The 17,238-nt window shown below is 51.1% G+C and overlaps 1 long non-coding RNA gene and 1 pseudogene across 4 annotated transcripts in view; one reads left to right on the forward strand and one right to left on the reverse strand.

The window, feature by feature from the left end:
* The window catches only part of LOC138844158 (uncharacterized), a 68,319-nt gene that overhangs the window by 29,935 nt on the left and 21,146 nt on the right, over nucleotides 1-17,238 (reverse strand). For 3 of the 4 annotated variants that reach the window (XR_016213945.1, XR_016213947.1, XR_016213944.1), the window contains exon 2: nucleotides 4,399-4,487. This is a non-coding gene — a long non-coding RNA (uncharacterized LOC138844158). Of the gene's footprint in view, nucleotides 1-1,146; nucleotides 1,275-4,398; nucleotides 4,488-17,238 lie in introns of those variants that run through there. The other variant, XR_016213946.1, reaches the window with a different exon arrangement.
* On the forward strand, nucleotides 15,431-16,758 carry LOC108177177 (guanine nucleotide-binding protein G(I)/G(S)/G(O) subunit gamma-5 pseudogene; annotated as a pseudogene).

Below are 17,238 nucleotides of genomic sequence, written 5' to 3' on the forward strand. Positions count from 1 at the left end.
TATACTAAGTAAAGATTTCAATAGTTTGCTTCCACACAGAAACACAAAGTAGAAAGTACTGTTTGAGTACTAGTTATACCATTAATTCACATAGTATAACACATTAAGGATAGAGATCCTACATGGGGAGTAAGTGCACAGTGACTCCTGCTGTTGATTTAACAATTGACACTCTTGTTTATGGCGTCAGTAATCACCTGAGGCTCTTATCACGAGTTGCCAAGGCTATGGAAGCCTTTTGAGTTTGCCAACTCTGATCTTATTTAGACAAGGTCACAATCAAAGTGGACGTTCTCTCTCCCTTCAGAGAAAGCTACCTCCTTCTTTGATGGCCCGTTCTTTCTGCTGGGATCTCACTCACAGAGATCTTTCATTTAGGTCTTTTTGTTTTGTTTGTTTTTTGCCACAGTGTCTTGGCTTTCCATGCCTGAAATACTCTCAAGGGCTTTTTAGCCGGATCCGAATGCCTTAAGGGCTGATTCTGAGGCCAGAGTGCTGTTTAGGATATCTACCATTCTATGAGTCTGCTGTGTATCCTGCTTCCCACGTTGGATCGTTCTCTCCTTTTTAATTATAAGCAATACGTACCCATAAGATATACCTGTTTCTTTGTGCTAATGTTTCTGGCTTTATCAACAGTATTTTGTTAAGTTTTGCCACCCAGTTCATTCCTTTTAATTTAATTTTTATATATTTGAAAGACAGAGCTACAGAGAGAGGCAGTGACAGAGAGAGAGAGGCCTATCCATCTGCCGGTTCACTCCCTAAGTGGCCACAACAGCCAGAGCTGAGCTGACCTGAAGCCAGGAGCCAGGAGCTTCTTCCAGGTCTCCCATGTGGGTGCAGGGACCCAAGCACTTAGGCCATCTTCTACTGCTTTCCCAGGCCACCAGCAGAGAGCTGGATCAGAAGAGGAGCAGCCAGGACTAGAACCAGCGCCCATATGGGATGCCAGCACTTCAGATCGGGGCTTCAACCTGCTGCACCACAGTGCCGGCCCCCTAGTTCCTTTCTTTTAAACATCCTTTAGACCAAGTATTATCTTCAAATTCATTCCACAAGTGAATCTGAGCACCTACTGTGTGCCAGATAGGACCTGAGCTCACAATGGGGGAATAATGGTGAGAAAAGAAAAAGAGCACCTGCCTTCATGGGGGAGATGGACAGTTACAGGTAGAGTGAAGGTAATGTTCCGACTGTGGTACGTGCTAACGGGTGGAGTCCACGGGTGCCATGAGAAACAGACAGGGGACGTCTTCCTCCACCTTGCGTTGCTATAAGAGAACCCCACAGAAGGAGCGATTTATAAAGAAATGTTTTCCCTGCAGTTCTGGATGCTGGGAAGTGCAGTATCAAGGTGCCCGGGTCTGGTGAGGGGCTTCCTGCAAGGTGACGATCTGCCGGAGGGTGTCACATAACCAGAGAGCTGGCTTCCATTCCAAGGTCTCTCCCACAATTAGGGCCTTAATCTGCTTCTGAGAGAGTGACCCCATGATCTGATCACCCCGTCAACGCCCCACTTCCCGACATGCGTACGGAGGCAGCTGAGTTTCAGCACGTGGGCTGCAGGGACATTCAGACCCCCGCAGGAGAGCTGACGTCACTAAAGCATCCCCGAGGAAGTGAAGACTGAGCGGCGGGCAGTGAGCAAAGAGCGGAGGGCTGGCTCAGGAGCTGGTGGGCAAATACAGCTTCTGTACTCGCAGTGGGCCAATCCCACGTGTGTGCTCCACCGTCTCTACCAGGGTCCCAACAGGATCCATCCAGCTGTGTAGGGCTAACTTACCCATCAGCACCCCCCACCCCCCAACACCATCTCCACCACCAGCTAAACTCCATCACCTTCCCTCTCACTTCCCTCTTCTCTCTCAGTCTGCTCCCTGGAATCACCTCCCTAATAAGCCACCAATTCCCCGGGGGAACCCAGAACGAACACACCGCCCCCTAGGCCACCCAAATAAATAGAAACCTATGCAAGCGCTATGCTTCCTACACAACCGCAGCTCCAAACCAGCTCTGCCTTCCCCTCCATTCTGCACAGAATTTCTCAAGAGGAGGGAGAGGGGGGAGCAAAGATGGTATCTGAGACTGAGACTTGCACAGCTAGAAAGGCAGCGGTGCCAACCCCTGAGCTTGAGAATGCCGGAAGAGAAGCTGATTAGGGTACAGATCCCAAGTGTGCTAATTCCCTGCAGAGAGAGCCTAGCACTGTGTGTCTCTCTTTAATCATCAACTACTTATTGCTTGGTTAAACTGTGGTCGGGATTGGTTATTTAGTTTGTAGGGTCCAGTGCAAAATGCAAATGCAGGGCTCTTTTTCTGAAGTCAAGATTCAATATGATGACCACAGAGCCCTAAACCAAGGAGGGGACTCTTCTTCCAAAGACAGCCCTGTGCAATGCACAGGTTGCATGTCATGAGGTCAGCCCTGGCTATGGCTCTGGGAAGACAAAGAACAGGTTAAATCTTCACCTTTACAGAGCTCATTCGCTATGGGGGCTGGAGGATGGAAACAAAGGGTTACAAGAATTACCCTTATCTTCAAGGGATGCATGCTCAAATATTTGCAGATGAAATAAAATTTGTCTCTGTTTTGCCTTGAAACAATCTGGGGGCCCAGGCCTGTAGCACACCTGCAAGGCCTACAACCATATCAGAGTGCCTGAGTTCGAGTCCTGGCTCCCCTTCTGATCCAGCTTCCTGGCAACTTAGGTCCCCAACGTTGGACATGGACATGGACATGGACATGGACTTTGGGACTGGTGGGAGACCCATCTTACAGGGTCACTGGGACCTGGGTGTCATGGACACTGTGTAGGTACACACTGGTCACTGGAAAGACCTGGACTGGGGAGACTAGACCTTCATCTTCTCTCACTTTGGGAGCAACACTGAGTTCTTGTGCTAGCCGGCTTAGCAGCAATGCAAAATATGGCACAGGTGGCTCGAGCACCATCCGTGAATTCGCACAGTTCTGGAGCCAGAAGTCCAAGATGCAGGTGCGAGCAGGTGCGGGTTCCCTGAGGCCCCTCTCCTTAGCTTGCAGATGGCCTGGCCTTTTCTCCCTGTGTGCCCATCCCCAGAGTCTCTTCCTCTTCTTCTAAGAACAACATTGTTGTTCTGAATTAGGGCTCCGCCCTGTGACCTCATTTAACCTTCTTTGTGTCTTCCTTACAGCCTTGTCTCCTGGTACAGTCACAGCGAGGGGTCAGGGCTTCCAAATACGAACTTGGGAAGGGTGAGATTCAGGCCCCCTGAGCTTTGACATCTTCATTGTAAAGTTTATTGGGCACTAAATATAGGGCCTATATAGGGCCTAAATATAGTGACCTATGTCACTGACCAGGTGGTGAGGGATGGCAGGAAAACCCGTGCCGCAGGGCCCCGAGAGGCTGAGAGGCAACCGCTACGGCCCTTTGATTTCTCCCGCCCAGGTGGTTTTTACAGGGATCAAAAGAGAAAATGCATTTGAGAGTGCGTTGAGATTAGAAAGCACCATAAACAGTGAGCCGTTATTATTACCGCCGCTCCTGCCCAGGGAATGGCACCTCAGCTAAGTCATGCAGCCTTTCATTTTGTCACTAAATGCCACTTCCTTGGTCTAAGCTCACTTAGACTGCTTGCTGCTAAATCAGTCACGCTTTGGCTTGGCTATGAGTGACAGAAAGCTCCGAATTAACAAGACAGACAAATCGAAGAAGGAACGAGCAATCCGCTCCAAGAAGTCTCCTGGGACTGGTGCTGCCGGCCCGACGTGGATGCAATCACATTCGCAGACTCGGGATGCAAGAGGGGACGTGGAAGAAGAAGGAAGAAAGAGGGTGCGACCACACAAACTTTGCTTGGCTGGACACAGCTGCTGGGACACACTTGGCCACAACGGAACTCAGCAAATAGACTCTCTACTCCAGGTGGTCACAGGCTCCGCTAAGATTTTTATTACTAGGAGACTCAGGGAAAGCAAATATTGCTGGAAACTAGGCATCTTTGTCTCATCACATGCTCTTGGGGTTCTCTGAACTTAGGCAGCCACGTGATCCCATCAACAAGAAGAGGTTGAAGGAGCTGAGACAGAGAGGAAGAAATACTCGGATGGGTGCAGTGTTGTATTAAACATGGATTTTAACCCCTTCTATCGGAATCCACAGTTGGCAAGCCTCACTGCAGCTGAGAAACCTGGGCATCTAACTATGAAAATATTCCTACGACAGAATCCAGAAGGCGACGTGGGAGGCGCGGACTCTGTTCTGCCGGAAGCCTCCCAAGTCCGTTCTGCCCTGGACGAGGTCAGGGCATCTGGTGTTTTCCAGTTAGTCCCCAGAGGGTTGTAATTTATGGAGATGACGGAGTGATGACACAGAAAGGCTAGGCCTTCGAAAGAAGAGTTTCATTACTCACCTGTCCTGAGAGAAGGGGCACCCATGCCACAGGAGCCACACCCGGCGCTTGTCAGGAGGCAGACGGGGAAGCGGAGGCCAGCACCTTCACTGTGGGCAAGAAAAGGCAAGGCAGCGTACCACATCGTTGGGTAGTTTGCTTGCTTGTTTGTTTCTTTTTTTTTTTTTTTTTGACAGGCAGAGTGGACAGTGAGAGAGAGAGAGACAGAGAGAAAGGTCTTTCTTTTCCATTGGTTCACCCTCCAATGGCTGCTGTGGCCGGTGCGCTGTGGCTGGCGCACCGCGCTGATCCGAAGGCAGGAGCCAGGTGCTTCTCCTGGTCTCCCATGCGGGTGCAGGGCCCAAGCACTTGGGCCATCCTCCACTGCACTCCCAGGCCACAGCAGAGAGCTGGTCTGGAAGAGGGGCAACTGGGACAGAATCCGGCGCCCCGACTGGGACTAGAACCCGGTGTGCTGGCGCCACAGGCAGAGGATTAGCCTAGTGAGCCACGGCGCTAGCCAGGTAGTTTATTTATTTAATTTTATTTGCTTAGGAGGCAGAGAGAGATCGAGAGAGCGAGCGAGAGCGAGCGTGCTCCTAACCACTGGTCCACTCCCCAAATGCCTGCAATGGCTGAGGCTGAGCCAGGCCAAAGCTGGGAGCCAGCAACTCCATCCAGATCTCCCATGTGACTTTCCTCCAAGCACTGGCGCCATCATGACTGCTTCCCACAGTGCCCACTGGCACAAAGCTGGACTTGAACCCGGACACTCTGACATAGGACCTGGCCGTTCTAAGGAACCCCTTAATAGCTGCCCCGAACACCTGCCCCTTGCTGTTGTCTTAAAAGGTTTATTTACTAATTTGGAAGACAGAGGGACAGAGACAGAGACATCTTCCACTTGCTGGCTCACTCCCCCAAATGCTCGCAACCACCAAAGCCAGAAGCCAGGAACTCAGTCTAGGTCTCCCGTGTGGGTGGCAGGAGCCCAGTCACTCAAGCCATCATCCACCACCTCCCAGAGTGCATATAGCAGGAAGCTGGACTCAATTGTTGGAGCTGGGTATTGAACCCAGGTACTCTGATATGGGATGTGAGTGTCTTTAACCACCAGGCTAAATGACCGTCTCAGGTGAGAGAGTTGAAATAATTCTGGCAGACTCTGAGCTGAACAGGTGGTCTTTTCCTGCCTGGCTGGGCCCTGGCCCTGAGGTGATCTAATAGGGTGGATGTCCCGGCTTGCGTAAGAGCTGGGTAATGCTGGGGCTGGGGCCACAGACTCAGGGTCGATTGGTTCCCATAGGCAAGGTGTGCTCCTAGACAAGTTGTCATTAGCCGTGGGAGTTAGTGAACTGCAGACAGGCCGTCTGGCTCTGGGTCTGGAAAGCCCCCCACACTGTCAAAACACCATAAAAGAAAACCATGATTAATGCAGGCAGAGCTGGAGCACATGGGATTTCCATCAGCAGGAGCGGTGCTTTGCCACACACCCGCCAAGGTCAGCAGTGCCGTCCAGGCAGGCAGACAACCTGTTCGGCTCGCAGAGAACAGGGCTGGAGCCAGGCCTGAGCCGAGCCCTGCTTGGAGCCCTGAGGCTCGGGGAAAAAGAAGTACCATCACCGAAGCCTGCTGTCTGCATGTGCAGAACAGGTGCAGAACTTGGGAGACCTGGCAAGGCCACGTGTGTCCACCTAGCATCGAGGCACTCACACGCGATAGGGAACCCGGCTGGGCCGGTCAAGCCGGCTGGTCTGGGACTGTCCGGGAACATCCGGGAACCTCACGGAGAGAGGCACCCGGAAACTCCGAGCGGAGGCCGCTGCCGTCCTCACGGCACGGCTGGACTGTGGTGACTGGACTGCCGGCCGGAGGCCCCGCACCGTGCGCTTCAAGGACCTCATCTATTCCCCGGCTGCCCTGCTATCTGCCCTGTTTCATCACGCCGAAAAAGAAGAAACAATCTCTTGGCTTGGAAATAAACCACGATTTGTGAGATCCTGTTTGTCTGTGCCCTGATTTTACCCATGCAAACAATCGTCATGCCTGCAAGCACTGATCCAGAAGTCCACGAAGAATGGGTCACTCCCTGCAGCACCTGCCCCTGGCCCGAGACACGGCTGGGTGAGCGGACAGAGGTCCCTCCGTGCCGATACCACAGCGCCAGCGGGAACCAGGGTGGCAATGGCCATGGGAAGGGCTCCCGTGCCTCCCCGTGTGAGTGGCACTGTGCTCTGGCTTTCTGGGCATTTTCCCACTGAATCTGCGGAACAATCGCATGGGGCAGCAGCTATTATGACCCCATTTTACAGATGAGGAAACTTGGAAACTGCAATGCTGGTACATGGCAGAAGCAGGACTCTAATTTTTAAAGAATAATATTGTCATTTTCTGTCTCTCCTTCTCTTTAAATTTATTTGAAAGACAGAGTCAGAGAGAGAGAGAGAGAGATGTCTTTCATTCGTTGGTTCATTCCCCAAATGGCTGCAATGGCCAGCGCTGGGCCAGACTGAAGCCGGATCTCCTGTGTGGGTCAGGGGCCCAAGCACTTGAGCCGTCTTCCACTGCTTTCCCAGGAGCATTAGCAGGGAGCTGGATCAGAAGTGGAGCGGCCGGGACTCCAACAGGCACCCACAGGGGATGCCGGCAGTGCAGGCAGCAGCTTAACCCGTTATGCTGGCCCCCTGCCCATGATGTTTAGTCCAACTACTGATGAAAAGTGAACACTAGGGGCTGCTTTGTGGTGCCGTGGGTTAAGCCACTGGCATCCTGCATCCGAGAGCCAGTCCATGTCCTGGCTGCCCTGCTCTGATCCAGCCCCTTGCCAGTGCATCTGGGAAGGCGTGAAAGACGGCGCAAGCAATCGGGCTCCTGCCCCCCACGAGGTAGACCCAGAAGGAGTCCAGGCTCCTGGCGCCAGCCCAGCCCCAGCCTTGTGGCTATTTGGGGAGTGAACCAGAGGATGGAAGATCAATATCTCTCTCTCTCCATAGCTCTGCCTTTCAAATAAACAAAATAAAACTTTTTTTAAGGATTAAAGAGAGAGAGAGAGGAGAGTTACAATTAGTAATGCCGCCATGACTGGAGCATAGTTGGTGTATTCATGATCTATCATGGCCTAAGAAATGACTTCATGACACAGTAGCGTAAAAAGAAATAAAAGCCACCGGCCACGTCTCCCGGTTTCTGTGTGTCAGGAAGTCGGAACACAGCAGCGGGGATCTTAGATGTCAGCTCCACAGTGACCGGCCCTAAATCAGAAGGCAAAGTCATCTGAAGGGCCGGTCAGTCCCAAGTCTCTGGCTGGGGGATGTTGGGCAGCACATGCCCACGTGGTCTCTCCATGCAGCATGGGCTCCCTCACAAAGGGTCAAAGGGCAAGCAGGGAGGGAGGGAGGGAGAGAAAGAGAGAGAGAGAGACCAGCCAGCTGGACTCTAATCTTGTCACTGCCTGGCCTCAGAAGTCAGCGCATCACATCTGCTGTGCTCCATTGGTCAGGGAAGGTGCCACTCAGATACAAGGGAAGGAGGAACCTCCCCCGAAAGTGGCAGTCTCCTTGTCGGAGGAGCATGCGCGGGGGACTGAGTAGGTAGGTGTGGCTATCGATGGAAAATGTGATCTGCCACAGATGGTACCCAACTAACCCGTACCGGGTTAACCTGTGAGTCCCACATACCTGCTCGCAAAGAAGTGATAACCTGGCCAACAAGTCGGAGCAGACTCAGAGGGGCCCCCAGGACCACCCCTTGCAGAGCGTCTCAGCTGTTTGCTCATTACCAGTGGTCTGCGGAGGTGGCTGGCTAGGTCATGGGACTGTGAGGACAGCGAGTAGGCCCTTGTCCCCCCTGGGTCCCCGTGGGCACTCGGCAGGCTCCCCCTCCCTGCTGGGGTCACCCGTCCAGGGCCCGGGAGCGTGCACTGGGAGAAGTGCTGAACTGCAGCCAAGCCGACTGGGTTTCAAGTTCCAGTTTGGCTCCCCACCAGCCGTGTGATCACAGACAAGGAAACTAATCTCTCCAAGCTTCTGTTTCCTCTTATAAAATAGGATGATTGACCTAGCCAAGAAAAATCAGCCAGAAACTGGTGTACAAGGCAAACGGATCACCATGTGAGCTTTCGGGATCTTACCGGAGCACGGTCCAGCCCATGGCCCACCCACGGATTAGCTCCTAATTCTCCAGGAGATGCACTTTTATCTGCTTTGCTATTTACCTTCGAGGAAGACCCGCATTCTCTGCAGGGAAATGTTGACTGGTAGCTTTGCCAGGGTAGTGAAGATGGCTCCAAAGGTTACGGTTTTATTGCAGTCACTGGCGTGAACCAGTTTTTTCTGTGCTTAGGAAATCTACCCCTGCCTGCCCACGTGCACCTGCTCGCCAGTCTCCTCCGGCGCCATCAGGGATCTCTACAGGACTGACACACGTTTGTTCTATGTTCACATAACCATCAGGTGCTGTACCAACGCCCTGTGTACCACGGGCAGAAAAAGAGAACTAGTGTGAAGGCTGCTCACCGGACAAAGGCACCTGAAGAGGTTCAGGGAGACTTTCTAGACGGAGCCTTTGGGGGCGGAGGGGCAGATGTGTTCAGAAGAGGGGCCAAGCGACGGGAACCAATGGAGCGACACAGAAAGCCACGGTCTGGAAAGGGTAATAAATAATGCTTTGGAACCAGCCGCATGAAAGACCACGGATAACCTCACAGCTTCCCAGGTTGTAAAGCATCCAGATGAAAGCCAGCGGGTGTTACATATTTAAGTCATACACGTTCCTTCCTTGCTCTTTTGTTGCTTGGCTTTCCCGACCCAGAGGAAGTAGAAATATGGTGCCTGCAGTTCACAGCGAAGCTTCGCGCGCCTCTGCACGAGCCTCCGTGGGTGGCCTTTCATGGGTTGTGTCTGGATAGGAAATGAAATAGTGCTCTTGGTCATAAAGGCTTTCTTTTTTTCCTGTGCTCCGCGGAGTGGCCGAGGGAAGGCCTGTGTGAACGCAGGAAGGGTTCTGATGACAGCCGGACTCGGAGCAGGTATGAAACAGAAGACCTCTGTGGGCTTTGGGACGCAGGAACTTTTAGTTCTACAAATTAAAGAATGGCCGAGGCTGAGAGTAGGGATCAGCCAAGCCCACTCACCGTGGAAGGTCCTGGTGCAGGGAGCCTCGCCTGAAGGCGGATTCACCTCTCTTTTTTCCACCCTTCTTTATTTATTTATTTGAAAGGCAGAGGCGGGGTGGGGGGGGGAGAGGAGAATCTTCCATCCACTGATTCACTCCCCACATGACTGCAACGGCCAGAGCTGTACCAATCCAAAGCCAGAGTCAGGAGTTTCTTCCAGGTCTCCCATAAGGGTGCAGGGGCCCAAGGACTTGGGCCATCTTCTACTGCTTTCCCAGGTCATAGCAGAGAGCCTGGACCACAGTGGAGCAGCTGGGACTGCAACCGGTGCCCACATGGGATGCCAGCCCTGCAGGCAGCGGTTTTACCCACTAAGCCATAGTGCCAGCTCCTCCACCCTCCTTATCAACACTGCTCCCATCAGACTTGGTCAGCTCTAGGTAAATGTGCTATTTGTACTATTTTCAGCATACAGCCCAGTAGCATTAAGTGCATTCCTATTTTTGTGCAACCATGACCACCATCGATGTCCAGGACTTTTTACATCTTGCGAAACTAAAACTCTGCACCCATGAGACAGCAGCTCCCTGGTGCCCCACGTCCTGTGGCTCTGCTCCTTGATTCTCTGAATTTGACTGTTTTAGATAACCACATGATGTACAATCATGCAACGTTTGTCCTTCTGTGTCTGGCTGATTCCACCCAGCATAACGCCCTCAAGGTTCAACTGTGCTGTAGCATGTGTCAGAATTGCCTTCCTTTCTAAGGCTAACAACCCATAATGTGTATACGCCACACTCTGTTTATCCAGTCTCTCATTGCTTGGTTGCCTCCACCCTCTGGCCACTGTGCACAGTGCTGCTATGAACACGGGTACACAGAAATTGCTGTGCGAGTTTTACGTGCCTGACCACAGGCATTGCCCAGGATACCAGCACACGGTCAAGACTCCCCAGTCTTCTAAGAGACTCTTTTTTTTTTTTTTTTTTGACAGGCAGAGTGGACAGTGAGAGAGAGAGACAGAGAGAAAGGTCTTCCTTTGCCTTTGGTTCACCCTCCAATGGCCGCCGCAGCCGGCGCACTGTGGCCGACGTACCGCGCTGATCCGATGGCAGGAGCCAGGTACTTATCCTGGTCTCCCATAGGGTGCAGAGCCCAAGGACTTGGGCCATCCTCCACTACACTCCCTGGCCACAGCAGAGAGCTGGCCTGGAAGAGGGGCAACCGGGACAGAATCCGGCACCCCGACCGGGACTAGAACCCGGTGTGCCGGCGCCGCAAGGCAGAGGATTAGCCTAGTGAGCCGCGGTGCTGGCTTCTAAGAGACTCTCGAAAACATTTCTGTCCAATCCTAATCCAGTTTCCACGCGTGTTCATGAAGAGCAAAGTTCTAGCTGTGATGAGCGTCTCAATACAGCATTTCTCTTTATGTCAGCTCCAACAGGCATGATCAGAAATTCCTGGGTGGGTGGGGGTCAGGGATAACTGTTACAGCCCTGCCGGCCCATCTTCCAACTTCCCACACTCCTTGGTGGTATCAGACTCAGCCCCTGACCGCACGAGCAATGCCAGGCGGTGTAGCAAGAGCAGTTGATTATTTTTCTTGGGAACTTGAAACAATCATCTGATAGCAAGATTCTCAACAGAAGCTTCTTACGAGCCTCTGCCCTGTGGTTTTGGTTCCTGCTTTTAATCATGAGCTGCCCCGCATAACTGAAACACCCCTTTTTGGTTCACGCTTGTGAGTCAATTTCTATGGCTTTCTATCAAAGAACCTCCAGTGACAGACTCTTCAAAGGCTGATGTTTGCATTTCGCCAAGACATATAGGAAGACCATAAAACTCATTCGTTGTGAAAATGATCTATTTTATTACGGTCCATTTCTCTCCGTGCATCCTCACAGATGTTTTTTAAAAACACGTTGCAGCCAAAAGAAAATCTGTTCTGTTTCTCTCTGTATCTCCATGACCCTGGCCTTGCGTCTGCCTGTCTCCGTCTTGGAGGAGCAGGGGGAGGCGAAAGGACGATTGAGGAGGGAAGCGAGAGAGCTGAACGTTTACAGAGTGGACTGTTCAATCATATAAAAATATGGCAACTTCCAAAAGGCTGTCTGTTCTGTGCTCCCAGGAACACACGCCTTTGTATGAGAGTGTGTTTCTCATCCTGTGTTTTGTTTAACTGTCTTCAGCTTCTGGCATAGCCTCAAAGTCAAAATTCACTTGGGTTGCAAAGTTATTCCCATCAGAGCGAGAATAATTGCGCCTGCCTTTTCCAAGATTTTGCTTTTGTGTTTTCTTAAATGAGAGAACGTCTCCAGAGTCAGAATGTGTCCAAGTTCTCTGAAAACGTCTCTCCTGCAGGCCGGGCTCTGTGAATCTGTCTTCTAAGAGGCCGCTGTTGGATGCTGCTCCACAAAGCCGCTCAAATGTGGTGTCGCTCTCTTTCTTCTAAGCCACATCAAAGGGCACAGATTGCTTCCTTTCTGAGAACAAAACTCTTTAATGACAAGAAAGAACAAGACACTGAGCAGCCAGCTACCCCGTCAGGAAAGACACCGGCAATGCTAACTCTGACAGATGATCCACTTCTGCAATCTCATGTCACCGCTGAAATCTAAGCTCGATGTCCTAGCAAAAATGTCTTTGAAATGCAATTGGAGCAGGTGTTGCGAAGCGGCGGGTGAGGCCGCTGTGGGGATGCCCACATCCCGTGTTGGAGTTCCTGGTTCGAGCCCCAGCTCCTCGGTTTCTGACCCGGCTCCCTGCTAATGCATCTGGGAAGGCAGCAGAGGAAGGCCCAAGTGCTTGGGCCCCTGCTACCCACGCAGGAGACCTGGGTGGAGTTCCTGGCTCCTGGCTTTGGCTGCTGCAGGTATCTGGGGAGTCAACTATTGGATGGAAGATCTTTCTCATTCTCTGTCACTCTGCCTTTCAAATAAATGAATCTTTAAAAAAAAAAAAACAACAATGAAATCATGTTTTCTTCTCTAAAAACACTTCATGGTCCTAGATTATAACGAAACCTCAGGGACTGGCATTGTGGCACAGTGGGTAAAGGCACCACCTGCAATGCCAGTGTCCCATATGGGCGCTGGTTTGTGTCCCTGCTGTTCCACTTCTGATTCAGCTCCTTACTAACAGCTCGAGAAAAGTGGCAGAAAATGGCCCACGTGTTTGGGCCCCTGCCACCCACGCAGGAGACCTGGATGAAGCTCCTGGCTTCAGCTTCACTTAGTACTGGTCGTTGTGGCCATCTGGGGAGTGAACCAGCAGATGGAAGACCTCTCTCTGTCCGTCCTTCTCTCTGTAATTCTGACTTTTAAACAAATAAATATTTTTAATCCTCAAGCAGTCTAGTGATACTTATCCAATATCTACCTTAAAATATTTAGCAACATTACAAGTAGATGTCAAAACAAGATAACAAAATTATAAATGTATGGCAAAAGCACAGGTGTTCCTGTGCTTTGTTTGTAGGACCTCATCCTGCAGATATTCATGTATGTGCACAAAATTATAAATGAAGATGATTTGTTGTAGCATCATTTTCTCAGGGTGATGTCGACAAATGCCATCACAGTCTATCCTTCCAGTGGATGGCTTGCAGCTGTTAAAAGGAGGGCGTTCTTATTTCCTGATACAGAAGGGTCTCTGAGACAAATTTTTTTTTAAGATCAGGGAACCACATAACCTGAACAGTGTGTCTGCAGTGGTTCCTGGCTCTGGATGCACCCTGCAATCACCCAGGGAAATTAGTTATTTTAAAAAGATGTATTCATTTATTTGAAAGACAGAGTCAGTGAGAGAGAGGAGAGAGGGAGAGAGAGACAGAGAGAGATCTTCATCTGCTGGTTCACTCCCCAAAGGACCACAATGGCCAGCACTGGGACAGGCTGGAGCCAGGAGTTTCTTCTGGGCCTCCCATGTGGGTGCAGAGGCCCAGGGACTTGGGCATCTTCTACTGTTTTTCCAAGTGCATTAGCAGGGAGCTGGATTGGAAGTGGAGCAGCCGGGACTAGAATTTACACCCATATGAGAGGCTGGCACTGCACACAGCGGCTTAACCCACTGTGCATGGGGCTGGCCCCAGGAAATTAATTTTTTTAAAATTCATTTGAGAGGGGGAGAGGAAGAGAGGAGGAAGAGAGAGAGAGAGAGAGAGAGAGACATACACAGAGAGCCACACACAGAGAGCTCCCTCCACTGGTTCATTCCCCAAATACCCTCAACAGATGGGGCTTGGCCAAGGCCAAAGCCAAAGCAGGCAGCCAGGAACTCAGTCCAGTTCTCTTGTGTGGGTGGCAGGAGCCCAACTACTTGAGTGAACACTGCTGTCTCCCAGCTCAGCATTAGCAGAAAGTTGGGATCTGGAGCTTGAGCCAGGTATGGAACTCAGGGACTCTGATGTGGGACCAGGTATTAACCTCCAGGTTCCCATCTGGGGAAATTAAAAAAACACTGACAGCTGGACCCCTTTACCCAGAAACTAATTTATATTTTCTAGAAACTTCCTGAAGTGATCTGAATGCGCAGCCAACGGTAAGAAAAGCTGGTGTACGGTATGCTTCCATTTGCTCAAAAAACAAAACAAAACAAAACAAAACGGTCCACTTGCTTTTGTAAGCTGAGACTATGTGTGGAAGGGTGTCCAAGCAAACAGAACCAGAGGCTGTGTTGTGATGGGGATTGGATTTAACTTTTCATTTTTATACCATTTCAACCACTTGGATTTTGTGTCTTACAAACATAGTACCTATTCAAAACCACATATGTGAACTACAAGTTTAGAAAGAATCTTCACAAATGCTACTTTGAAAAGAGCAAGGGAAAACTCTGCAGCAGGGGCCGGTGCTGTGGTATAGTGGGTAAAGCTGCCACCTGCAGTGCAGGCATCCCATATGGGCACTGGTTCGAGTTACTGCAGCTCCACTTCTGATCCAGCTCTCTATGTAGCCTGGGAAAGCAGATGGCCCAAGTCCTTGGGCCCCTACACTCACGTGGGAGACACGGAAGAAGTTCCTGGCTATTGGCTTTGGATCAGCATAGCTCTGGCTGTTGCAGCCAATTGGGGAGTGAACCAGCAGATAGAAGACCTCTCTCTCTCTGCCTCTTCTTTTCTCTCTGTGTAACTCTGCCTTTCAAATAAATAAATTAATTTTAAAAGCTATTTAAAAAAAACTCTTCAGCAAAACCATCTCCTTCTCCCCCTTCACTTCCACCCTCAGGGGCCAATGTTGCAGTACAAGGAGAGACAGCTGTGCAAATGGGTCCAATACCAGTTTCCAGGCACATCTGTGCTTTCCACTGAGCCTAGGAATGCAGCTTGTCATGCTGACTACGGCTAAGGAAAGAAAGACAATACTTTATGTCACCTGTTTCCCATCCACCCACCCACCCATCCAAGCATCCCTGCATCCTTGCAATACTTGAATAAAATGTTTGCTGAACACAGTCACAGTGTCCCTGCTCAGTCACGATGGGGAGAGAGAAATTTTAACCCGTAACAATAATAATCCAAAGTGACAAAGGCTACCATAGAGATGTGTACAGGATATTTTGTTTTCTTAAATAGTTAGGATCCCCTGCACCACGATGATATGGAAGTGAAAAACTCATGGGTCAGGAAATTCAACCTCGACGATACCTTGTGTTTTCTTCCTTGGGACAGGTACATGAGGGTGGACACCTGTAGGAAGCGTCATGCCAATAAGGGGCAAGGAGCACAGGGTATTACTTCTGGCTCAACATCTCTCCCCAACTAATCCGTTACACTTGTTCTCACGCTGACAGCATCTCCATGTTCATAAACGTGAATTAGATTAAATTTATCATTGCTCCAACACAATTTCCTCTTCTTTTTCATAATCTCAAATTCAGGTACTTGATCCTCAATGCATTCTCAACAATTCACTTCAATTTAGCAAGCATCTAGCTGAATCTCCTGTTTCCCCACCCAAGTCACCGTGCTGAGTACTGGCACACGAAACAAAAGGAGGCGGGGCCTCGTGGCAGGGGAGTGTGCCAGGCAGTGACTCAGAACTCTGGGTTGGCCGTGCCATGGTACGTGCCCATGCTGCACAGCCTCCTACTACGCCAAGGTCATCTCGGGGAGCTGCAAGCGTGTGGGCTAGAGGTTGGCATGGGATCAGCCAAGGTGCTGCTGGAATCTGGACTTTAGAAATGGAATGTGCAGTTTCACAAGGAAGGGAAAAGCGTGCTACATGGAAATACATGTGAGGATGCACCAACAATGACCACCAGTGTCACACATGGGGACAGTAGGAGACTAACCCAGCTGTAGGTTGGGGTCAGTTTGTGATTGTGAACTGAATTCCCCTGCAGTGAGAAGTCAGCGGTCCTTGTGGCCAGGGGCCCGACATCACAGACACGTTCTTGAGAGAAGAGGAGCAGTGTGTAGCCGTGAGGCGCAGGGAAGCGAGATTCAAAGCTGGACAACCAGGTAAGGACCACTGTGATGAGGACCTGAGCCAGCCACAGACAAGGGAAGGAAGGGAGAGAGAATTCGCTGCGTGGGGAAGAACTGTGAGGGCGGGGTGCTCACGCAGGGTGTGGAGCTTTGGTGACCACCAAGACGACAGAGCTGCACAAAGTTCGGAGCCCCTTCCCCCGCCTGCCCCCGGTCTGGCCTCAAGGACTCTGGGCCCACAGACCTGCGACTGACGAATTGGCCCCCTGTGTCGCGTGTGCCATGTCTGGTTCTTCCAGCGTGGCCACTATGAAGAAAGTGGTTCAGCAGCTCTGGCTGGTGGCCGGCCTCCACGGAGTGAAGCTTCTCCAGGCAGCTGCAGACTTGAACTTGAAGCAGCTCTGTCTGCAGAATGCTCCACACGACCCACTGGAGTACCTTCAACCACAAAGCCCTTCAGACCCCGGGAAGGCTGCTCCTTTCTGTAGTCAAAGGAATCTTTCAGAGGGCTCCCGAACCGCTTCTCATTAACCGGTGAATATGCATTCATTCATTCATTCATTCAAGAGAGCTAAATTTGAAGCCTGTACAAACGCTTCCCTTAACACATGTGCCAGGATAGTCAAATTTCTACTTTTGTCAGTCCTGACATCTACTCTCTGAATTTTCATGAATTTCTATTTCACAAGGGTAATTATTTTATATACATTGGCAGCAGCATACAATAAAAAATTTTCAAAAAAAAAAAAAAAAAAAGATGACAGACCTGGGGCAGGCATTGTGGCATAGTGAGTTAAGTCACCACATCCCATGCAGAGTGCTGGTTTGAGTCCCAACTGCTCTCTCTCTTTCAGGATTTATTTATTTAAAAGGCGGGGGGGGGGGGGGGCGGTGGTGTCTTCCATTAGCTGGTTTACTTCCCAAATGGCTGCAACAGCCAGGGTTAGGCCAGGCTGAAACCAGGAATCTGGACTCCATCTGGGTTTCCCATGTGGGTGGCAGAGGCCCAGGGACTTCGGCCATCCTCTGCTGCCTTCCCAGGTGCGTTAGCAGGGAGCTGGATCAGAACTGGAGCCACTTGGGGCCGGCGCTGTGGATAGTAGGCTAAGCCTCCACCTCCAGTGCTGGCATCCCATATGAGCACCGGTTCATGTCCTGGCTGCTCCTCTTCCAATCCAGCTCTGCTTGTGGCCTGGGAAGGCAGTGGAGGATGGCCCGAGTGTTTGGGGCCCTACTTCCCTGTGGGAGACCCAGGGGAGGCTCCTGGCTCCAGATCAGCTCAGCTCCAGCTGTTGTGCCGCTGGGGAGTGAATCAGCAGAT

The sequence above is a fragment of the Oryctolagus cuniculus genome, chromosome 10 (assembly GCF_051225735.1).
Source record: "Oryctolagus cuniculus isolate XC-2025 breed Fujian yellow rabbit chromosome 10, ASM5122573v1, whole genome shotgun sequence".
Classification (NCBI taxonomy): domain Eukaryota; kingdom Metazoa; phylum Chordata; class Mammalia; order Lagomorpha; family Leporidae; genus Oryctolagus; species Oryctolagus cuniculus.